This window comes from Symphalangus syndactylus, chromosome 5 (genome assembly GCF_028878055.3).
Source record: "Symphalangus syndactylus isolate Jambi chromosome 5, NHGRI_mSymSyn1-v2.1_pri, whole genome shotgun sequence".
Lineage (NCBI taxonomy): Eukaryota > Metazoa > Chordata > Mammalia > Primates > Hylobatidae > Symphalangus > Symphalangus syndactylus.
In genome coordinates, this window is record NC_072427.2 from 114,051,532 (window position 1) to 114,076,714 (window position 25,183).

Sequence of the window (25,183 nt, forward strand, 5' to 3'; positions counted from 1 at the left end):
AGTTTATGTGATTACACTGCATGAGGCTGAGAATGGGGTATGGATCCTGTCACGCAGATAGTGAGTATAACGCCCACAAGGTGGTTTTCCAACCGATGGGTCTTTATGTCCGTGAGTACCCAATGTTTAGTTCCTATTTTCTTGTTCTCCACTTCTGCAAAATGCTTGTTTAGATACTTACTTGTATTTCCCTTATTAATTTGTAGTTCTCCGAATATTCTGGATGCCAGTCATTTGTTGGTATGTTCACTGGGAATTTTTGTTCCTTTTTTTTGATTTTTTTTTTTTTACCAGTTTTTGGTTTCAATTTTAGTTTCTAAATGAACAAAAGTATAGTTTAATACAAATAGGTTATTAATCTTTGCTTTCATGGCTTGTGCTTTTTTTGCATCTTATTTAAAAATCCTTCTGTGAGTCCTAGCTAGAGCAATCAGTCAAGAGAAAGAAATAAAGATCATCCAAATAGGAAAAAAGTCAAAATATCTCTCTTCACTGACTGTATAATTCTATACCTAGAAAATGTAGAGACTCCACCAAAAGTCACTTAGAACTAATAAATGACTTCAGTGAAGTTTTAGGACACAAAATTAATGTACAAAACTCATTAGCATTTCGATACACTGATAACGTTCAAGCTGAGAGTCAAATCAGGAACACAATCTCATTTACCATATAGCCATGTACAAAAAAAAATGCCTAGGAATACATCTAACCAAGGAGGTGACAGAGCTCTACAAGGAGAACTACAAGACACTGCTTTAAAAAAAAATCATAGATAACACAAAGAAATGGAAAAACATTCCATGCTCATGGATTGGAAGAATCAATATCTTTAAAATGTCTATACTGTCCAAAGCAATCTGCAGATTCAATGTTAGTGCTATCAAGCTACCAATGTCATTTTTCACAGAACTAGAAAAAAAAAATACTAAAATTCATATGGAACCAAAAAAGAGTCTGAAAAACCAAAGCAATCTTAAGTAAAAAGAACAAAGCTGGAAACATAGACAAATGAAACAGAATAGAGAATCCAGAAATAAAGCCACACATGTACAGCCATCTGATCTTCAAGAAAATCAACAAAAATAAGCAATGGGGAAAGGACTTCCTATTCAATAAATAGTACAGGGATAGCTGGCTAGTCATATGCAGGGGAATGAAACCGGACTTCTACCTTTTACTATATAATGAAATTCACTCAAGATGGATTAAAGATTTAAATGTAAGACCTCAAACTATAAGAATCCTGGAGGAACGTCTGGGAAACAGCCATCTGGATGTTGGCCTTAGGAAAGAATTTATGATTAAGTCCTCAAAAGCAATTGTGAGTCCCTGTCTCTATAAAAAGTGAAAACAATTAGCTAGGCATGGTAGTGCATGCCTGTGGTCCCAGCTACTTGGGAGGCTGAGGTGGGAGGACAACTTGAGCCCAGAAAGTTGAGGCTGTGGTGAGCCATGTTTGCAACATTGCACTCTAGCATGGGCAACAGAGTGAGACCCTCTTTCAAAAAAAAAAGCAATTGACAAGTGGGACCTAATTAAACTAAAGAGCTTCTGCACAGCAAAAGAAACTATCACCAGAGTAAACAGACAATCTACAGAATGGGAGAAAATATTCACAAACTATACATCCAACAAACATCTAATATCTAGAATCTATAAGGAACTTAATTCAACAAGCAAAATAACAAATAACTCCATTAAAAAATGGGCAAAAGACAGCTGGGCATGGTGGCACACGCCTGTAATCCCAGCATTTTGGGAGGCCGAGGCAGGTGGATTACCTGAGGTCAGGAGTTCGAGACCAACCTGGCCAACATGGTGAAACCCTGTCTCTACTAAAAATACAAAAATTAGCCGGGTGTGGTGGCACACACCTGTAATCCCAGCTACTTGGGAGGCTGAGGCAGGAGAATTGCTTGAGCCCGGGAGGCAGAGGTTGCAGTGAGCCAAGATCACGCCACTGCACTCCAGCCTAGCTGACAGAGCAAGACTCTGTCTCAAAAAAAAAAAAAAAAAAAACGGGGGCAAAAGACATGAACAGATACTTCTCCAAAGAAGACATGAAAGCAGACAACAGACATATGAAACGTTGTTAATATCACTAATCATCAAAGAAATACAAATCAAAATTACAACGAGATACCATCTCACACTAGTCAGTTGGCTTGTATTAAAATGTCAAAAACAACATGTCAAGGCTGTGGAGAAAAGGGATAGCTTATACACTATCAGTGGAAATGTAAATTAATTCAGCCACTGTGGAAGGCAGTTAGGGAATATCTCAAAGAACTTAGAACTACCATTTGACCCAACAATCTCATTAATGGGTGTATATTCAAAAGAAAATAAATTGTTTTACCAAACACACATGCACTCGTATGTTCATCACAGCACTATTCACAATAGCAAAGACATGGACTCAATCCAGGTGCTCATCAACAGTGTGTTAAAAGAAAAACTTTAGCCAAGTTAAATGTAAAAGAGTTTAATTGAGAAAGAATCATTTGTGAATCAAGAAGCCTGGTGAGCCACAGTAGGCTCAGAGACTCCAGTGCAGCCACGTAGTGGAATAAGATTTATGGACAGAGAAAGGAAAGTGATCTACAGAACATGGAAGTTAGGTACAGAAACAGACGGATTGGTTACAGCTCAGCGTTTGCCTTATTTGAACAAGTTTTGAATAGTTGGCCATCTTTGGTCAAAACTCGGTGATTGGCACAAGAGTAGGTTACAGTCTATTTATAATTCAATTTAGGTTACAGTTTATGATGTACAGAGAAACATTTAGGCCGAACTTAAAATATGTAAGGAGGCAGTTTTAGACTAAACTTGATTTAACAGATGCATTGAATACAGAAAATGTGATATACATACACCATGAAATACTACACAGCCATAAAAAGGAATGAAATCAAGTCCTTTGCAGCAACATAGATGCAGCTGGAGGCCATTTTCCTGATCGAATTAATATAGGAACTGTAAACCAAATACTGCATGCTCTCACTTATAAGAGGAAGCTAAACACTGGGTACTCATGAACATAAAGATGGCAATAATACACACTGGGGACTACTAGAGAGAGGAAGGAGGAAGTGGAGCAAGATTTGAAAAACTATTGGATACTATGGTCACTACCTGATGATGGGATCATTCCTATCCTAACTTCGGCATTATGCAATATACTCATGTAGCAGACCAGCACATGTACCCAGAAACCTAAAAGTTGAAATCATTTTTAAAACTTATAAATAATATAAAATGTTTATAGAAAATAGAAACAGAAAAACCATTCTTTGAGGCTTTTCTTTGTTTCTTTTCCTTTTTTTATTCTCTTTGAGGTTTTAAACTAATCTCTGTTATTTTCTACTGAGATTTTACACTGTTTCTTTTCCCTTTTAAGTTTTGGATACATCTGGAATTGACTTTTTTGCATGGTGGAAGGTAGGTGTAGAATTTAATGTTTCTCTATATGAATAACCAATTTTCCCAACTTATATTTAATAGTCCATACTTCCCATACTGTTCTAAAAGGACACTCTGCTTTATTTCAAATTTTCTTTATTTATGGTTCTATTTATGGACTTTCTATCCTGTTGTATTGGCCTCTTTGTCTTTACCTGTCTTAAAATTATGAGGCAGTACATTTTATTGCTTTGTAATAAACCTTCATATCTGGTGGAAAATTTATGTCAGTTTTCTGGCTATACTTTGCCTTTCATGTAAATTTTATAATAAGCTTGTCAGGACATGAAAGTCCTTGTTAGGATTTTTACAGTCATCCTTTGGTATTGGCAGAGATTGGTTGCAGGAATCCCTGAAGGTACCAACATTCATGAATGCTCAAGTCCTTTATATAAAATGATATAGTAGTATTTGTATAGAACCTACACTCATCCTTCCATATACTTGCAAGTATCTCTAGATTACCAATAGTGCCTAATACAATGTAAATTCCATGTAAATAGTTATTTTGCTGTATGTTTAGGGAATAATGACAAGAAAAAAAGTTTGTACATGTTTAGTACAGAGGCAACTATCCATTTTTTTCCAAATATTTTATATCCACAGTTGGTTGAATGCATGGATGCTGAACCCATGGACCACAGAGGGCCAACTGTATTTAAAATGCTTTCTATTTATGCATTAATTTCTTGTAGAATTAATATTGAGTCATCCTATCCATGAATGCGGCCTACCACTCCATTTATTTCATTTCTCTTTAATGTCATTTCCCCTTAGGTTGGATATTTTCTCTTATTTGTGCTATTTGATCTTGTTATAGTAATTATCTTTCAGAGAAATTTTAAGAGCATGAAAAATGTCTTTTATATCTACAAGCATATTTAACTTTTCTGGTGCTCTTCTCTTCATTGGGAAGATCTGGTTTTCCATCTGTTATCACCTTCCTTCAGCCTGAAGAATTTTAACATTTCTCTTAATGGAGGTTTGTTGGCAATAAATTTGTTCATAATGTTACCTTATTATACTTTGCATGTGTATAGTAGTTTTTGTGACTTCCTTTCTTGCATTACTGATATTGGCAACTTGTGTTTTCTCTTAATTTTCTTGGTTAGTATAGCTAAAGTTTGTTTGCCCTCTGCAGTCCATTTGCTAACTTGATTGATCTTTGCAGAGAACCAAATTTTGCTTTTAATTACTTACTCTATTATATTCCTTTTCTATATCTTTGACTTCTGTTGTTTTCTTTATTACTTCCTTCATTACTCTAGTTTTCTTTGCTCTACTTTTTTTAACTTAAGCTGGAAGCTTATATAATTTATACCTTTCTTTTTTACTAACCTATAGGCATTAAAATCATAAATTTACCTCTAAGTATCGTTTTTATTTCATGAAGTGTGTATGTTGTGCTTTCATTATCATCTAGTTCCAAATATTTTCTAATTTCACTGATAATATTTCTTCTGACCCATGAGTTATTTAGAATTCTTTCTGCTCTTTTTTTGAAAATTTCTTGTTTTGCTTTCATTTTTGGAGAATATTTTTACTGGATATAGTATTCAATAGTAATTATTTTTCCTTTCAACAGGTCAAAAATGTCAATTCATTGTAGTTTATTTTGCATTGTTTCTGATGAGAAACAATGTCTTTTTTCTTCCTCTTTGTAACCTGTCTCTTTTTCTCTGGCTGCTTTTAAGATTTTCTCTTAATCATTGTTTTTTATAAATTTGATTACAATATGTTTTGTGGTTTTTCTTGGGCTTCTTTTCTTGAACTTTATTGACCTTTTGGATCTGTATGTGGATAGCTTTCATTAAATACAAAGAATGTCTGACTCAGTATTCCTTTAAATACATTTTCTGACTTCTGTGGTCTTCATGGGAGCCAATGACGTGACTGTTAGACTGTTTCATATCATCTTACAGACTGTTTCATATTATCTTATAGATGGTTTCATCTTATAGACTGTTTCATATCATCTTATAGACTGTTTCATATCTTCTTATAGACTGTCTCATATCATCTTATAGACTGATTCACATCATCTTATAGGCTGTCTCATATCATCTTATAGTCTGTCTCATATCATCTTATAGGCTGTCTCATATCATCTTACAGGCTGTCTCATATCATCTTATAGGCTGTCTCATATCATCTTATAGGCTGTCTCATATCATCTTATAGGCTGTCTCATATCATCGTATAGACTGTCTCATATCATCTTATAGACTGTTTCATATCATCTTATAGACTGTTTCATATTATCTATAGACTGTTTCATATCATCTTATAGACTGTTTCATATCATCTTATAGACTGTTTCATATCATCTTGTAGACTGTTTCATATCATCTTATAGACTGTTTCATATCATCTTATAGGCTGTTTCATATCATCTTATAGGCTGTTTCATATCATCTTACAGGTCAGTGAAGCTCTGCTTTGATTGTTATATACTACTTTTTATTTTTTAGAATTGGGGTTCTCACTCTGTCAACTAGGCTTTGGTGCACTGGTGCAATCAAAGCTTACTGCAGCCTTGAAATCCTGGGCTCAAGCAATCCTTCCACCTTAGCCTCCCATGTAGCTGGAATTACAGGTGTCCATGACCACTTAGCCTACATTTTTTTCTATTTGCTTGGCTTATATCATCAAGTTCCCTCATCTTTTCTCTTGCCACATATATACTGTATCTTAGCCTATCTAGGAATATTTTTTTCTTCTGATATTTTATCTTTCAGCTTTTGAGTTCTATTTCTTAATGATATAATTTCCTTTTCCCCATCTAACCCCCACCCCACAAATCCTAGCTTCTGGTAACCATCATTCTGCTCTCGGCTTTTATGTGTTCTTTCTCTTTTTTTTTTTTTTTTTTTTTTAAGCTTTCACATATAAGTGAGAGTATGTAGTGTTTATCTTTCTGTGTCTGGCTTATTTCACTTAGCATAATATCCTCCAAGTTCATCCATTTTGTCATAAATGATATAATTTCCCTCTTCTTTAAATGCTGACTAGTATTCCATTGTGTGTATATACCACATGTTAAAATCAATCTATTAGTATGGATGCCTGGGTTGATTCTATAAGTTGGCTATGAGTAGTGCTGCAATAAACGTGGAAGTGCAGATATATCTCTGACATAGTGATTTCAAATCCTTCGGGTATGTACCCAGAAGTGGGACTGCTGGATCATACTGAAGCAGAATAATTCCCTTGACCCCTATGCAGGAGTTGTAAAGGGGTGGCTCACTTACTCAGTCCACAGCACTCAAACCCTTTGTGGGAGGGGGAGCATGCAGGTGAGCGGGTGCAGGAGCCAGGGAGAGTGCCTTTGGATGCTGGCAGGAACAAAACCCCATACCAGCCTGTGGCAGCATGTAGGGGTTGCCCACGAACCCTTGGGCCCCAGAGGGTGTGTGTTACAGTACACTCCTTTAGCTTTGCTGTCCGTGGATGGCCTGAGTGTTAAACAGCTCAGTGGAGAGTCAGTGTGACAGCCTCTTTCATCTGCACCTGGGTCCTTGTCTGGTGTCCAGGAAGAATGAGGTTGTGCAAACAGATTGGAGGGTGGTTAATGCAAAGCATTTTGTTGAGCAGTGGAAGTGGCTCTCAGTGGGATGGGGAGCTGGAAAGGGGATGGAGTGGCCAGGTGGTCTTTACCTGGAGTTCAGCCATCCCTGGCCAAACTCCTTTCCAACTATAGTCTCCAATGTCCAGCTGCTTCTTCCCTCTCTACGTTCAGACACTTCTCTCTTTTAGTTTTTACTAAAAGACAAGTTTAGTGAGCTTAATACAAGAGCTTCTTGGGATTGCTACTGGATGCCCAGCATACTGAGTGAGCTCACTTAACTCTGGATGGTTGGAACTTGAATGTCTGCCAGTCTTCTGGTCTATGGATTTCAGTAGTTATCCAGTTTATTATTACTCAATACTTTGTCTATCTCCAGGAGTTATTTGTTCTACTTTGTAAGATGCTCAGAAATCTGCACAGGGGCTCTCTTGAGTCTCTGGAAAATGCTAAGATTTCTGGGCATCTTTATCTGAATAATTCCCTTCTTTTCATTCAGCCCTACAAATTCTAGACAACGAATCCTTCCCAAGTTCTGAACAATGTTTCTTTGATTCAAAGAGATCACTCTGTTCTGAAATGTTTTCCACTTCCATGCACCAGTCTGGAACATGCCTCCAAGCAGAAACCTGGGGAAATGACAGGGCTCATCTCATTTGTTTCCTTTCTTTCAGAGACTATAGTCTTGCAATTTTTTTCCCAAAGTCTAGAAATAGTTATCTTTCATAAAATTTTTTCACTTTTAATATTGTTTACATCAGAAGTACTAGTCCAGTACTAGCTACTCCATCATGGCTGGAAGTGGAAGTTCTCTGCCTAGCACTTTACTCTTCAAAGAAGTCAAGACTATTACAGTTAGAAAAAAAAAAAATCTCATGAGTCATCAATAGATCTATCCACCCCAACCTCACAAGACTTGAATTTCATTTTCTCACTATCCAATAAATGGCTCTTTAGGCTATACCTGGTCGCCTCTGGTGATGATGAGATCACTATCTCCAATGTAGGCATACATTTCAGGCTGGCAGGATCATCTTTTTCATGTTCAGAACTCCATCTCTCTGTAACTCATCCTTGTCTTATCTCTTGGTGCTGTATATGGAAGAGTCTACTCTCTCTTCCACTAAACAGTCCTACAAATAATTGACAGCAGCATCATGTTCCCACAGAGCCAGCTCTTCTTCAGGATAAGCATGCCCAGTTTCTTCAACTTATTCCACAAGAGTGAACAAGTAAGGTAAAAAGACAACTGCTTTATTCTCCTCCCTGCCCTTAAGTATATGCCCTAAGACTTTCGAAATCTCAGGAGAAAATTCCTTTTGAAGCCCTCCTGCACTCTTAGCTTGAATCAGACATGCTTAATTTGATCATTTGATCAAAGGATCACTCAGCTGTTGCAAACAGTCTATGTAGTTAGCATCTTCAGCATCTGCTAGGACTATACCAATACAGCCTCTTCCTAGTTTTATGATACAGAAAACGCCAGTCCTGACCATGCCTTCTAATGGAACTACAGAACTATTAGATAATTGCTTCATTTACTGGGGAGTGGGAAGTAGAAGACAGCAAAGTATAATTCTATTGAAGTACATGTTTCCATTTTCTAATTGATAACTTTAAGACTAAGATTGAACATAACATTTCAGGCCTCAAATTGTCAGTTAACATATCTGAAGATTAGGGGTAAGTTATGGTCCTAATATTATTTGTTGCTCAACTTTTTTTTCTTTTTTTGAGATGGAGTTTCGCTCTTTTGCCCAGGCTGGAGTGAAGTGGCATGATCTTGGCTCACCACAACCTCTGCCTCCTTGGTTCAAGCAATTCTCCTGCCTCAGCTCCCAAGTAGCTGGGATTATAGGCACCTGCCACCACACCCAGTTAATTTTTGTATTTTTAGTAGAAACAGGGTTTCATCATGTTGGCCAGGCTAGTCTCAAACTCCTGACATCAGGTGATCCGCCTGCCTCGGCCTCCCAAAGTGCTGAGATTACAGGTATGAGCCACCCCACCTGGCCGACTTTTTATCCTAAAATTGAGCTTTCAGCACTTTGTTTTTACTCCAAAGTCAGGATTAATCTTACTTAATAACTGTCTTATAGTGAAGTTAAATAAAAGTCCTGAAAAACATGATTACGTGCATGTCTTCATTCTTAATAAGAGCATGTTTGGGGGCAGTGGGCCTCGTAGACTAAACCTGACAGTTTGTTTTAACTGGTTTCTGATTCATTTCTTTAGGCTATGCCTTATTTCTCTCAGTCTCCAGGTCTGTACTAATCTGCATAACAGCATTAACAGAACATTGTGAAACATAATTCTCACTCATTAAAAAAATGCAGATGCTAAATGTCACGCGTTTACATTTTGAAACAGTGATTTCCTTCAATCTACTTTATCTTATTTAACTTTTAAAAAATGATTTCCCAAGGGCTATAGTGTAGGAAAACCTTGGTAAGTGACTTTACCTCAAGCATTTTTTAATCACATAGAGAGATAACAGTTGCACCAAAGCGTCTCCTTATTAGCATGTAATGTCTCTTATGGCATGATGGGTTCTATAGCTGAGGAGTAGCTGTAAACATTTTTTGTTGCCTAAGACAAAATGGTTGATGGTTAATACTTGCTTTCTTTTAACAGGCTCTTTATTTGCCCAATTAAACTTGTCTCATAAACTCTCTCATTTTAATATAATGATGAGGCTTTGGGGTTAGATCTGATGCTGGAGTCAGATATTTAGCTGTTCACCTTTACTACCCACAGAGAGAAAATGTTTTTCAGTAGCTCGTGATAAAAAATAAAAGGGAATAATAGATTTGAAGTGTCTGATATTTTGTAATCTGTTACTTTTTCCTTGTCACTTCAAGACATGGCTGGAAAAAGAAAAGGAAGTGGCCAGAAGATAGGCCTAGAAGTTGGTTTCAAATAGAGGAGTTGGACAGATTCTTCACTGCAGGCTTTGCCAGTCAATGAACTAGAGTATGAACAGCAAGGAGTAACCTGCAACTTCTATCATTAGTCTTCACCTTATTTCTAGTGTTCTAGTGTGACTGTGGACCCATAGGCATTTGTCACTACCAAACAGGGGTCAAGAGCTCTCTAATTTTAGCTAATTACTCTGGCTCCGCTCCACCACCAACATTCTTTTTTTAAATTCACCAAACTACATTTCACTCCTACTGTGAGCCAAGCCCAAAACTAGGTGCTAGAAATGGCTAGAAATGCAAAATTAAATGTCAAGTTCCCTGCCTTGAAAGGAATTCACAGATAAGACTATAAAACAGGCAATTGAAAAACAGTTTGATAAGGTTTAAAACCAAGATTGGCCAAGTTCAAAACTAAATTTTAGTGGGTCAGAGAGAATTTCTTGAAAGAAGTAATACATGAACTAAACTTAACAGATAAGTGGTTAGCTTAGACAATGCAGGGGTAGAAGAGGTGGAAATGTTCGGAATGAGGGAGGAAGGAGTCTTCAGGTACCATAGTGTGGAAGTCTGAAGGAACATGATGGCCTCAGGTAATGATAATTGGTTTAGTGTGGTGGGGACATTAGGCATTTGTATGTTAGCCCCTATTTCTATTATTAGTATTAATCAGTTGCCCAAATGAAAGACCTCTCTTTGCATATGCCTTAGCATTACAGCCTGAGACATGGCTTTGAAATATACTTCTTCTCTCTATCCTCACTATCACTGCCTTAGGTCTCCCCTGGACTATTGTATCTTCTACATAAAAGTCAAGCCTTCATGCTGTCTTCTCTCTATTCCAACCTCCATAGGAAGAAGAGATAATATCATTTTCTGGCTGTATATAAAAAAAAAAGTACCAGGAATTTTTTGTTGACTGCAGGTATATTTAAAACCCTTTATCTTGCCATACAAGTCTCCATCTAACTGAGCCAAGCTCACCTTACCAAGCTACATTCTAGCCCACTCCCACACCATACAGGTTATTCCGTAACCCACCACATATTTTTAGAATTCTACTTTGAGGTCTTCCCTGAGATTTGAACATACAGTTTTTTCTTCTCTTCTTAGACAAATACCTACTCATCCATCAGGATCCAGCTCAAATGCAATTTTGCTATGAATCTCTCCATGGCTTTACTGATGAAATTAGTCAGTCTATCATTTCTCTTCTCTTATCACATTGTAAACAATTCTATTAAACATCTTATATTATGTGGCGATTATGTTTTCATATCTATAAATAGATTGCAAGGTCTAAGCATATCCATTTTGTGACTCTTGGTGCCAAACTCTAGAGACTATAGTGAGTTGAATGATGGCCCCCAAAAGATGTGTTCACATTCTGATCTTGGGAACCTGTGAATGTTACCTTATTTGGAGAAAGGGTCTTTGTAGATGTAATTAAATGAAGGATTTTTTAGATAAGGTAACCATCCTGGATTATCTCTAAAGGCCCTAAATCCAATCACAAGTGCTTTTATAAAGGAGAGTCAGTGAGATATTTGACACAGAACAGGAGGAGCCAATGTGAACCTGGCGGCAGAAATTAGAATATGGTCCCAGCCAAGGAATGTCAGCAGCTAGCAGAATCTGAAAGAGGCAAAAAATGGATTTTCCTCTAGAGCCTCCAGAGGAAGTGTGGCCCTGGCAACACCTTGATTTGAGATTTCTTACCACCAGAACTGGAAAAGAATAAATTTCTGCAAATTTAAGCCATGCAGTTTGGAGTAATTTATTACAGAAGTTACAGGAAACTAATAGAGAGACCAAAAGGTGGTGACTATCACTATTAATATCATTAATAGAATACAAATCCACCAGGATATAAAATGTATACATTACATTTCAGGTTCCTTTTTATGCCATAAATATAAATAACAAGATTCACCTATATCATTCATTCATTCATTTATTCACATAAATATTTATGGTTTGATCCTTTTCTATGTGCTAAGTACTGGGCTTAAGACCTTGAATATATTATCTACTTAAATATTCACAGTAACATTCTTAGGGAGAAATAATTATTACAGCTTTGCAGATGACTTGAAAGAGACAAGTTTTAAGTAATTTGTTCAATCATGAGGAAGTGACTGAGGCAAGATTTAAACCAGATTTTTCTGAACCTAAAGTCTATACCCTTAACCCTGATGATCCACAACCATAGGATTTTAAAACATGCAGCCAAAATTAGGTATATGACAACATAAACAGTATTTGTTTTAATGATTCTTCTTTTGCCAAAGTCCAAAGCTAGATGTCAATTAAAGATGTATTCTTAAACATTCTCATATTGGATAAAACAAATAGACTTCATTTCACTGTTTTTATTAATGGAACTAAGTTGCATAGTCCCATTCCTATGATAAATATTATTTATCTAAAACTTCAAACTTAGAATTTAAAAATAATACAGGATTTCACTCTAATAGTTTCTATTAGTGAAACAAGAGAGTTCCCTGACGCCCTTTGCAGGATGTGCAACAGGGGTGTGGCTTGTGTGTTCAGCTGCTATGCATTCAAACCCCTTACAGAAGGGGGAGCATGCAGATGGGTAGGTGCAGGAGCTTGGGCAAGCACTTTGGGGCTCCGATCCCACAGCAGCTTCTAGGAGTGGGTGTCTCCAACTCCTGAAGCCAAAGTTGGCATGGCATGTGTTACAGTGCACTCCTTTAGCTTTGCCATCTGCAGATGGCTTAAGTGTTAACCAGCTCAGTGTCCTCTTGGTACCCAGGTCCTTGTCTGATGTTCAGGAAGAATCAGGTCATACACGGACTTGAAGGATAAATGCAGGGGTTTTACTGAGTGGTGGAGGTGGCTCTCAGTGGGATGGATGGGGAGCTGGAAAGGGGATGGAGTGGGAAGATGATCTTCTGGAGTTTGGCTACCCAGCAGCCAATCTCTCTTTGACCACCCCCAGCCAAACTCTTCTTGGCATTTGGATGTTCCTTCTCTTCTCTCTGCTGTGCTGTTCTGCCATTCTTCTACTCTTCTGTTCGTCTCTGCCTTGTGTGCTTCTGGAACCTGGGGTCTGGGGTTTATATGAGTACAAGATGGGGGGGCATCGTGGGCCAAAAGGCAACTTTTGGGTGCAAAAACAGAAATGCCTGTTCCCATTTCGGGTCATGGGTTTTCAGGCTTGAGGGTGAGGCCTTTGCGGGGGAACTGCCCTCTTCTACACAGTATTTTCCTGTCTCCTTTCCATATAATTAATAGTTTAATTGCAAAGATATACTTGAATCAAAGTAATAATAGGATTCAGCCAAGGTAAAGAGAGGAGAATTTGAGCTTCCACTAAGAAATACAACTCTATTCTAGAGGAAAATAATTTTGTCATCAACTGCCTTAATCTTTACTTGGATTACCTTAATTACATTTTGTTAATTCTACTCTCAGTTTCTTCAGAGACTGACAGGCACAGTTTTGTTATTATATTTTATTTAAGTGGATCAGGTTTGTAGACAACTTGGTTTCAGAAACATCAACAGGATTATCTTCTGTATCAAATAAAGGATGATAATCTGTTTTTAAAGCTTATAACAGAATAGTTCTGAAAGCAGTAATGGAGTCCAGGAAGAGACGAGGTAGAGATGGCAAAAGGCCATTAATTGCCCAGAAATTTTCTTCCAAAATCTTAGACCTTGCACAAATATACAAATACCATTTACCTTAATAATTACATTACTTTAGCCTGAGCTATATTTAAGCTGGGTCATTTCTTAGTTTGCTTATTTGTTTTAAGATCAGTGTTTCATAAGTAAAATCATGTTTATGCTAAGACAAAAACTAAATCCACACTACTAATACAGAGCTGCAAATATCTACAAAGCCACTTTTGTCTTACTTTTTCGGGAAATAACAGATATAAAAGAGATTATTTGTATGGCATAAGCCTCATATTTATCAGAGCTTAGTCATGGATGTCCGTCAATTTGGTGCTGTGAAAGAGCACTGGACTGAATTGGGAAACGTAGGTGCTAATCGTCTTTCATTACTAATTGTAGGAACCTCAGATAGTCACTTTTTCCCCTGGGTTTTAGTTTTTTTTATTACAAAGACAATGAATATGGCAAGATGACCCTAAAGTCCGTTCTAACTTTAGAAGTTTACCATTTCAATCCCAAAAGAAAGGAATTAGGTGTAATATTTTTATTTTGTTTCATCCAAGATCAAATGATACTCATTTACAGCACAACTTCTAAGAGGCTCCATTAGCTTCATATTGTTTCATAGAACTTCAGGCTTTGCCTTACATAGTTATTTTACAAAATTATGGGCTTACCATATATTTTGGAGGTTGAATTGACAAGATTTTATGGTGATATGAATACGGAAATAAAGGAGAAAAAAGTGTTAAAGATGAAATGCTTGTTCCTGGCATAAACCACTGGGTGGTTGCTAAAATCAGAAATACTGGAAGAAAACTAGATTGGAAGGAAAGGTCAAAAATTTCATTTTGGACAACTCTAATCTGGGATGTTTCTAAGAATCAAATGTATATGTAGGTAAATATTCAAGTTTGGAGTTTAGAAGAGAGGCCAGGCGGGGAGATATGAATATGAAAGTAATTAGCGCATAAATGATATTTCAAACCAGATGTACAGATGAGATTGTTGAAGGAGAGAGTATAGATTGTGAAGATGAGGGCTTGGAGAATAAGCCCTAAGAAACTCCCACATTTAGAGTTCTAGGACAGGAAAAGTGAAATAGCAAAGGACCAGAGAAATAGCCCTAAAAGCAGTAGAAAATGGGGATCATGTGGTGGAATAGAAGCCATTGCCAGGAAAGTGTTCAGCAAGAAAGAAGAAGCCAACTGTACTGAACGCCCATGAAAAGATGAGGTCAAGATGCACTAGTAAATTTATTCTCTCACATACTTCTGATTCAAGCACATGCACAGATAAAATACAAAATGGAAATCAATTACACAATCATGCTCACAAACAAGGTAAACAAATATTTCTATGTACATAAATGGAAGACAACACAAAGTGATAAGCAGAACTAAAACTATGAGTAGACAACTGGGCTAAAGCCTAAGAGTGTTTATAAAAATGGTCTAAGGGTTTAAGAGACTGGGGTAGTCTTGAAAGATATTACTCATTGTCATTGTTTGGGGTGTGGCTAATATCAAGCATTTAATCCAGGGTTGTAAAAACATACAGACATAGTCATGTGACTAAGACCTAAACTGATATCTTACTATGGGGCATATATCCCAGTCTACCCTGTAAAATCTGGCCACAGGCTGACTTTCAAGAACTAGGTAGACCTCTAAATATTGCAATGGTCCAGGGCTCAGTCTTCCAACCTCTCTCCCATTACGTTGACTCTTTGGTGATATAGTCCGTGCTTATTTTTTAAAATACCATCCACATCCTGATGACTCCTAAGTTTGCATTTTTAGCTTGGACCTCTCCTTTGACCTTCAGATTCACACATCAAGTTGATATCTCCACTTGGATGTTCCAGAAATATAGTCACAATTTTACTCCCCACACCTTGCTCCTCTCAGTCTTCCCCACTCCAGTTAATGACAATTTTATCCTTTCCATTGCTGAGACTAAAAACTTTGGTGTAATTCTGGGTACTTGTTTCTCATCTCACATTCAAATCTCGGCAAATCTTGACAACTTCACCTTCAAAACGTATCTAAAATGTGACCACCTCTCATTAGCTCCACAATTACAATGGCTCAAGATGCCATTATCTCATACCTGAATTACTGAAATTGCTTAACGCCCTCCCCACCTCCCCACCGCTGTACTACTGCTCCGCTATTGTCTAATCTCAACATGGTGGCTTGGGAGAGCCTTTGAAATATGTCAGCCATTTCATATCACATCTTCGCTCAAAATGTTTTAAAAAGTTTCTAGATCTCCAGAGTAAATACCAAAGTCTTTATAATGCACTACACAATCTGCTGTCTTTCCGACTTCTTTCCGTAAACTTTCCCCTTGCTAACTCCACCCCAGTCTCACTAGATTCCAGTGTTCCTTGAAAACAAACATGCATGCTTCTGTTGCAGAAATTTCATTTGCTTTTCTCCCTGATTAAAATGTTCTTGCCCTAAGGAACCACAGGGTTTGCGCCCTCACTCCCTGTAACCTTTTATCAAACTTACTTTTCAGTGAGATCTTTTCTGATCATTCTATTAAAAATGGTAAACTGTCACAGATGTGCCCTGCCCCTTTCCCTTGCCATGTTTATCTCCACAGCAACTTCTATCATTTGACTTATTAACTGTTATACACATGTATTTCTATACAATCTGTCTTTCCATCACCAGAAAATTAACTTCATGGGAAGGTTATGTGAACCTGATGCAATGGAAGTGTGACGTATGACTGGCCACTTGAGCTAGATGGATGGCGGTTGTGGCTGCCACACAGAATTTTTCCTGCAGGTCTCCTCTAAATGGTTTCACCAGTTTTGTGGGACACTTAGCAGTGTTTCTGAGTAAGTACTGGCCTTTGCACTTTCAAATCAGACAACTGAGCATTTCTTCCAGGTTCTGTAACCCACCTCCAGGCCTGAGGTAGAAAGAATTTCATAGTAGTTGAGGCTATACCTGGCGCAGGCATTACCTATGTCTTGGACATTGAGGCCAGCCTTTCAGTTCAAAATCTCTATTCACATATAGTAAGTTTTCTATTAGAATTTCTATGATCATTTCTGGCTTTGGGACAATAGCTATTCCATTCCACTGACCTGTTCTCCACGAATCTCCGAGTTAGTCAGAGGTCCAATCCTTTTACCTGTGTGTGACTTCTCAGCTTCCTGGATTGGTTAATTAGAAATCAGTTTCAGGCCACTTTTCAGTGGCCTCCAAACCCAAAAGTGAATGAATATGTTGGGGAAGGGGCACATGAGTAGCTGTTTATGGAGCCAGGAGGGTCATCTCCCCTTATAAATATTTTCCAAAAGTAGCACCCTTTAAATACAAAATAACATAATACTCTAGAATATGCCTTGTGCTGGCTATGATAAAAATATGTTAATGGAAGCAGTGTGAAAGCGAAAACCAGGCAAAGCAGGTAGTCACAGGGCAGGGAGCTCTTACAAATTTCCTGTCCCTTCCCGTCACCACTGAAGAAGGCTTGCTTTGCCCCAGGGCCAGAGGAGAAGGATGTCTTAAGTTACTTGCCCTTGGTAGCTATGCCACAAGTAAAATGTCTTATTACCCCTTTTCTTTCTTCATCTAGAAGGACTTTCTTCCTTGTATTTCCTAATAAAATCCTACTAATTCTCCAAAAAAACAATTTAAATGCCTTAAACCTTCCTTAATATCCCCAGATCAAAGTTGCCTTTATTTCTTCTGAGTTCAGATATTCCTTGTCCTTCTTTGTTAATACATTTTCTTTTTATAGGATTTACTATGCTTATCAGACTGTCAATCCCTTCATATCAGGAACCAAGTCCTATCACCTTTGCTCTTAGCAAAACATTTTAAGTAAAGACTTACTAACTACCTATTGAATTGAAACAGAATATAAATTGTTGAGATATATTGTTGTAATACAATGTATTTCATAGAGGTATAATGTATATTTTTGAGATTTGTCATTATCTCCTTCCAAGTGAAATGAGAGAGCTCCCTGAACCCCCTGACAGGACATGCAACAGAGGCATGGTTTGTGTGTTCAACTGCCACATACTCAAACCCGTTATGGGAGGGGGAACACGCAGATGGGCAGGTGCAGGAGCCAGGGTGAGCGCTTCTGGGCTGTGGCCCCATGGTGGCATCTAGGCGTGGGTGCCTGTGACTCTCAAAGCCCCAGTGGGTGTGTTACAGTGCTCTTTTAGCTCTGCCATTCACAGATGGCTTAAGTGTTAGCCAGCTCAGTTCCCTCTTGCTACCTAAGTTCTTGTCCGGCATCCAGGAAGAATCAAGCCACATGGACAAACTGAAGGATGGTAAATGTGGGGGATTTTATTGCTGGATAGAGGTGGTTCTCAGCGGGATGGATGGGGAGCTGGAAATGGGATGGAGTGGGAAGATGATCTTCACCAAATTAGCCTTTCTGCTGCCGATCTCCTCTCTGAATGTCCCCAGACAAACTCCTCTCGATGTTCAGATACTCCTTTTCTTCTCTCCTTCTCTGCCACACCACTCTGCTACTCTGCTCTTCTGCCCCTCTTCTCTTCTGCTCATGGAGCCTGGGGTTTGGAGTTTGTATGGGTACAGAAGAGAGGAAAGGGACAGGCCAAAAGGCAACTTTTAGGCTTAAAAACAAGAATGCCTGTTCCTATTTAGGGCCATGGGTTTCCAGGCTTGAGAGTGGAATTACAATGGCTCAAGATGCCATTATCTCATACCTGAATTACTGAAATTGCTTAATGCCCTCCCCCTCTCCCCACTGTTGTACTACCGTTGCTTTTGCCAGGGAACTGTCCTCTTCTACCCAGTATTTCCCTGCCTCCTCTCCATGTCACAAGCAAATACCTCCTTCAAGTTAGGTGTTCCCATGTGACTTGCATTGAGCAACAAAATGAGAGCAGAAATGGAGGGCATCCCTTCTGAGATGAGGCATGTAGAGTGGTGTGCATCTCCCCACACTCTCTTCCTCTGCTGTGGAAGCCCCTGTAGATGTGGAGGTGCTTTATGAGCCTGGCAGCCTGCAATGTTGAGCCTCCACATGAGGACAGTTGCCTTGGAGAGTTGCTGGGTGATGAAATTTTGGAGCTGTTTGTTCCCCAGCATAATGAAATTTATCTTGAGGTAAAAGAAAATCACGTTTTAAAAGAGAAAGAGAGAGGCTGGGCACAGTGGCTCATGCCTGTAACCCCAGCACTTTGGAAGGCTGAGGCGGGCAGATCACAAGATCAGGAGATCGAGACCATCCTGGCTAACACGATGAAACACCGTCTCTACTAAAAATACAAAAAAATTAGCCAGACGTGGTGGCGGGCACCTGTGGTCCCAGCTACTCGGGAGGCTGAGGCAGGAGAATGGCGTGAACCTGGGAGGCGGAGCTTGCAGTGAGCGGAGATCACGCCACTGCACTCCAGCCTGGGCGACAGAGCGAGACTCCATTTCAAAAAAAAAAAATAGAGAGAGAGAGAGAGCTGAATTCAAATTCTGAGTTTGCCACTTCACAGTAATGTGACTTTTAAGAAGTTCAGAAAAATCTTAGACCTCAGTTTCTTTGTTTGTAAAATGGAAGCTGCTACTCCCTCTACCTTCCACATGTAACAGAAAGTTATAGAAAATATCATAAGTATTGATCATATAATAGATGCTTAATAGTATATATTAATCTATCTATAATATCATATCATATAAATCTTACATTTATGCACTTTCTGGGTCACCTAGCACAATGCCAAGAAAAATACCATGGCCTGGGTAAAGTTGGCTGATTAATCTGAATATTTATAATAGAGTACCTATACACTATACAATGAGAGGCTTACAGAGGTACTCAAAAGAACATTTCTAAATTAACAAAGAATGCAAATGAAGTCTGGTATAAAGTTGACCCTGACCTTTAAAGAATTCAGAGGGCAATGTGTTCTTAAATAATGAACTGTACTTGAATAATATCTTCAATGTGTTGGTTCCAGCCCTTCAGCATACATTGCATACCAGACCTCCCTGTTCTCACTGCCTTGTTCCTAGATGATTGTTCTGTAATTAACCTTGGAAAACTCCCACCCTTCATTTTTCCTCCTCGTGTATCCTTCCGAATATATCATTTAGCCAGTTCAGGGGTTTGGCTTGATTCAGCTTCTGAGGTTTTGATTTCTCAGACTCATTACACACTGGCAACATGCCATGATCATCAACACTAGCCATTTCTATTTAATAGAAAATTAATTATTCTACTTCATAACATTCATGTTTTCTTCTTTTTTACTGCTATTGCTCTGTTTGCCTAAGAAAGATTTGAAATTAAAAAAAAAAACCTCTTGTTACAAAATGGCATTTTGTTCTAAACATCTAAATAATTTAAACTCAGTCATAAAGATTTAAAGGATAGTTTGGAAGACGTTTGATGTTGTCAGGGAAAGATCATGGGCTTGGGAATGAGAGGAGAATCTGAATTTTAGCTTCTCCACTTGATAGCTCTTTCTTTAGGGTAAATCTGGCTTTTTACAGCTTCACTGTCTCACTTCCTTTATCTGTGAAGTTCAGATAATAATAATATTTACATCTTAGATTAGTAAGAATGGATGAAATAATATTAAAAAATCCATGTAAAATCCATAGACGTGCCTACTATAAAGTTAGCACTGGATGAAAATGTGGGTTCCATCACGGAAGTTACAGTTTACTTAGGAGATAAATGGAAACATTTGAAATTGAAGAAGGAGCTCTGTAAAATTGATCTTGAATGAGCATCTTTATTCACAGAAAGGGCAATTAAGGGCTGATTTCTGTGATAAGAACTTTTGGTACACCAGCAGGGCATAGGAGGAGAAGGCCAGTGAATGCAGGAGTTGAGAATTTTAGTCCTCAGAGAACCTTAAAGAGAAACCAATGATATGATGCAGGATTTGAGATTTTATCTGAACTCAGAAGTGTAGATACAACTTGGATAGATGAAGACATTAGGTAGGTGGTAGAAAGCACAGCAGAGCTGCTATGTTATGACAACAGAATTTTTTTCATATATGGAAAAGAATAAGATGACCAGCTGACTGGAGCTACAAGTTTGCCTTAGGAACCAGCATAAAAATTGGAGAGAAGGATTGCATTCATTTAGGGAGAATCTGAGATCCACAGTTACTTTCACTTTACCTTGAAGGAAATTTGGAGCCATTTTAGGGTAGTAACATGACAAAGCAGTGCTTTAGTGTGATTCTGTCTGGCTGCTGTGTTTGCAAGAGGATATCAGATGTAGGACATACTAGGGCAGAACGGCATGCTAAAGAGGTGATGAGAGTAATACCGATTAGGGAGATTGAGACTTGGAGTAGTGGCAAATGAGAATAGAAGATAAATGGTGACCTCCACAGCCATTCTCAGGAAAACATAGGGTTTGGCAGTAGATTCCTAACAGGAAATTGAGAAGAGGTAATAGTTATGAATGACCTAGATGAGTGTTTGTGCATCAGACTCAGAAAGTCCATCCCACTCATCAAAGAATCTTTGAAAACTCCCTATTGTGGAGCATTCATTGAACTTTGCATGATGAATTAGAACAAAGTTGTATGTTATTATATTTTAGGGTGGCCTTTGTGTTTACTGGTTTATTGGGAGAGACAAAGTATCAATACTAGTCTGCTTTGCTTGGTAACTAATAGACCTATGGGCTGAAAATGGAAAGATGTGGATATCTTGTATTTTATTTGTTTACCCACTTTTGCATGATGGAGCTAGAGACTCTGAAGGCAACCTAGACAAGTTCCTACTCTGCTCTAAAAGTGGAGATGGCTTCTGTCGCAAGAAAGGGCTTGTTCCATTATATCAATTATCACATAACCTGAAAATTCCTCATGTAGTTGGCTTTCACCCCCTGTGCATGTCTGACCCTACTCTTTTCCTTTCATCCATGGTGGTCTGTGCATGGACTGTTCCTTTGTTAACAACAAGCTCACATTTAGGTAATTCACCACAATGGGAAATTAAAATGCCACAAAGTCAAGGGAAGAAAATGAACTAAACTGAAAAATATGTAAGTGGGAACAAAATATGTACATAAATTTATATCTTGCAGCCCAACATTTAAAGAACTGCATCAAGATAACAGATCTAGAGAGATCATTTAGTCCATTCAAATAACTTCAGCAAACGTAGTGACTCTCAACCCTGGCTATGTAGGAGAATTTTACAGGAACTTCTGATAGATACCAGTCCCATCCCCAGAGAGCCTGTTTAATTATGTATAGAGGGATACCTTGAGATCAGGACATTTTGAAATCTCCCTAGGAAAGTGTAAAGTGCAACTGGGGTTGAGACATATTCTTCTGTACCCTGGCCTGGCTGCCCATTAGGGTCAACTGGGGAGTCTATAAAAAATATGCCCAGTTTCAACTCCCAAAAGATTCTCATGTAAGTGGTCTTGGGCAAAACCTGAGCATTGATGTGTTGGAAAGTTCTCCACGTGATTCTTCTGTAAAGCCAGTTTGAGAATCAATGAGCTGAGGAGTAACTCCTAAACGTCAAAATCCCCCGAAAAGGTTGTTAACACAAAAGATTACTGGATCCCGTTTCCACAAACTCTGCTTCAGTAGTTGTGGGTGGAACCAGAGAATTTACGTGTCCAACAAGTTCCCAGGTTCGGTTGCTGTTGCCAGTACGGGGACTCCATTTTGAGAACCACTGAAGTAAAACTCATCTATATTAAAAATATCTCCAAAGTAGATTAGTCTTCTTTGTAAATATCCTCCAACACTTTAGCCTCACCTTAATACATCCAATTTATTTCCTGAACAAGGTTTTAGTTATTTGAAGTTGAGATGGTCAGTGAATTCATATGAACACCACTAGTTACCAATTAATTCCTTCACTTTTTATCCCTCTCTCCCCTCCAAAAAAGTGATTTTTTTTTTTGTAATTTCAGTTTAGAAGAAATGTAAGCAAATAACTGCTAACGATTCAAAATTTGATTTTTGACCTCTAAGGGTTAAGGTCCACTGATCCACACTAATTTAAAAAAATTATATAAACACAAAAGAGTAGGAGGCATGGATAAGACACCATTGTAGGTATCACATAATAAAACTGAAGTTAAGGTCACGTTGACCCATAGTGTTAGAGAATGCCATCTACTAAGCACAAAGGAAAACAAATTGTCACATTTTTTTTTTTTCTGTCAGTGGTTGTAAATGAAAGAAGATATTTTGAGGAACGGGATTAATAAAACATTAAAATAACTGGGAAAAAAGACTGGTACTTAAACATGTACTGTAATTCAAACCCAGCCTGAACAATGGCTCTTCTCTTCTGATTCTGCTTATTTTTAATTACAGAAATAACAGTTCTTCCTGGATCAGCCCTCTCCCGTCTGTCATCTCCAACAGATACAAAGCCAGCTTTAAAAAGACCAAACCTACAAAAATCATTCATGCTTTCTGCCTCCATGTTTTTCTTTCCAACCTACTTCCTCCAGAAAATGTAAAAGAGCAACCGAACCGTCAACTGGTACAATGACTTCTACACGTCAGGCCTCGGCCACGCCACAGTCATCAGATTATTCTATCACAGGGTCTCTCAACCGTGGAATATGGTCTCCAAGGGAAACAAGCCAGAGAGGGCTCGGGCGCATTGCTATAAAGAGTAGGCAAATGGAAATCTTTCCCCAAAGGGCACACTGGGATTGTTAGGCTAGGGCTGCTCAATCCATTAAAAGTTTAAACTTGAAAAAAAAAAAGAAAAAAAAAAACCTTTTGAAAAAATACAGAAAGCAACCTGTTCTAGATTTTATGTATAAAAGAGAGTTTATTCAGGGAACCGAAATGTTGACAGTGAATCAACTGGGAGGATATTTTCAATCAGAACCATCTGACTGACAGCTTTCATATTATTAATGCACATACTAGGAGACATCAAATTTGAAGGGCAGGCATTGTGCTAAGTCAGACTTCTACCTTAAAATGCATTACATTTTGTCTGTAAATCAAGGTCAGTTATTAAATTAAGGTGCTCTCATCCCTAAATACTTTATTCCATCATCGTGTGTAATTAATCACAAACCTCTTACTTGGGGTTCTTTAGGAAGTGATGAGCAAAGCCCATAAAAATTAAGAGAAAAAATAACAGATATCTTTTAAAAAACAGGGAATAACTGCAAGGAAATTTAAGTAAAAATATTTGCATGATTCTTTAAATAGATAATAGATACAATAATAATAATTTTGGAGCCCTACAATCCCACAGCACATTAATCTTTTCAAATCTGTTATTTTTCATCTAAACAGGTGGAGTACATCAATATTCCAATTTCACAGATGCATACACTGAGTCAAGGAAAAGTTAAGTATTTATTAAGTCATCCAGCTTACTGGAAATGGAACTGAGACTTGAAAGCATATCTTCTAAATCCCACCTCTTCTCTAAAGATAGCATCATCTCTTCTCCAAAGATAGTGTCAGGACATAGAAAGCAGAAGTTAAACTCTATGCGCTATTCTGCCTTCCATATTTATTTTTCACAAGAAGTAATTTAGAAAACACATTGGAGATAATGCTTGTGAAACACACTTTGCTAAATGCTAAATTGTCCAAACACTTTGGAAAAAAGTGGCAGTTTCTTAAAAAATTAACAAAGAATTACCATATGACCCAGCAATTCCACTCCTAGCCATGTACCAAGGAGAACTGAAAATATATGTCCATGTAAAAACTCAGAGTTAAATATTTGTAGCTGCTTTATTTAAAATAGGCAAAAAGTGGAAACAACCCCCCAAAAATGTACCTCAGTGATGGATGTATAAATAAAACATGTTGTATACATAACAATGAAATATTATTTAGCCACAAAAAGAAATGAAGTTTCTTTTTCTATTACTCGGCCATAAAAAGAAATAAAGTGTGTTTTGTTTTGTTTTGTTTTGTTTTGTAGCATGTACTGACCTGGAAAACCTCATGCTAAGTGAAAGAAGGCAGCTACAAAGGACCACATATTTTTGATACCATTTATATAACATGTCTAGAACAGGCAAATCTAGAGAGATGGAAAGTAGGTTAGTGGTTGGCTAGTACTAGAGTAAGCAAGCAGGGATTGGAGGGTGCTGGCTAAGGAATACAGGGTTTCTTTCTGTGGTGATTTTCTTAAAAAGTTCTAAAATTGATTGTTGTGTTGTTTGCACAATGCCGTGAATATCCTAAAAGCTATTGAACGATACGCTTTAAATGGGTGAATTGTATGGTAGGTAAATTATGTCTCAATAAAACTGTTAAAAAACACACAAGCATACTCTGTTTCAAATGGTGTCTAAGATCATCTCTGCATTCAAAAGAGATAAAAGAAACCCTCTTCCTTTACTTCCTTTACTTTTTCTTCTATTAATCTTCCCAGTTTTGAGGATCCAGAACTCAAGTTCTTGTGATAAGTAATTTGCAAAGTACGAAGGAGTTTGATCCACTTTGATTTGCCTGAGATCTAAACCCAGGTGTAGTACTTTGATGGGCATTCTGAGTTTTCAACGTCTTACTGACAGAAAGACTGGCTGGAAGGACACAATCTTTCTGTACAAAGGACACTGAGTATTCTTTAATCTTGTATCTGTTTTTGTTTCTGTCT

General features: G+C 37.9%; 1 long non-coding RNA gene across 2 annotated transcripts in view; it reads left to right on the top strand.

Annotated features, from left to right (window-relative positions):
• Nucleotides 1-24,848, top strand: part of LOC134736843 (uncharacterized) — a 75,945-nt gene extending 51,097 nt beyond the window's left edge. For both annotated transcript variants that reach the window (XR_010121226.1, XR_010121227.1), the window contains 2 exons: nt 3,404-3,444; nt 22,912-24,848. This is a non-coding gene — a long non-coding RNA (uncharacterized lncRNA). The remainder of the gene's footprint in view (nt 1-3,403; nt 3,445-22,911) is intronic.
• The last annotated feature ends 335 nt before the right edge of the window (nt 24,849-25,183 follow it).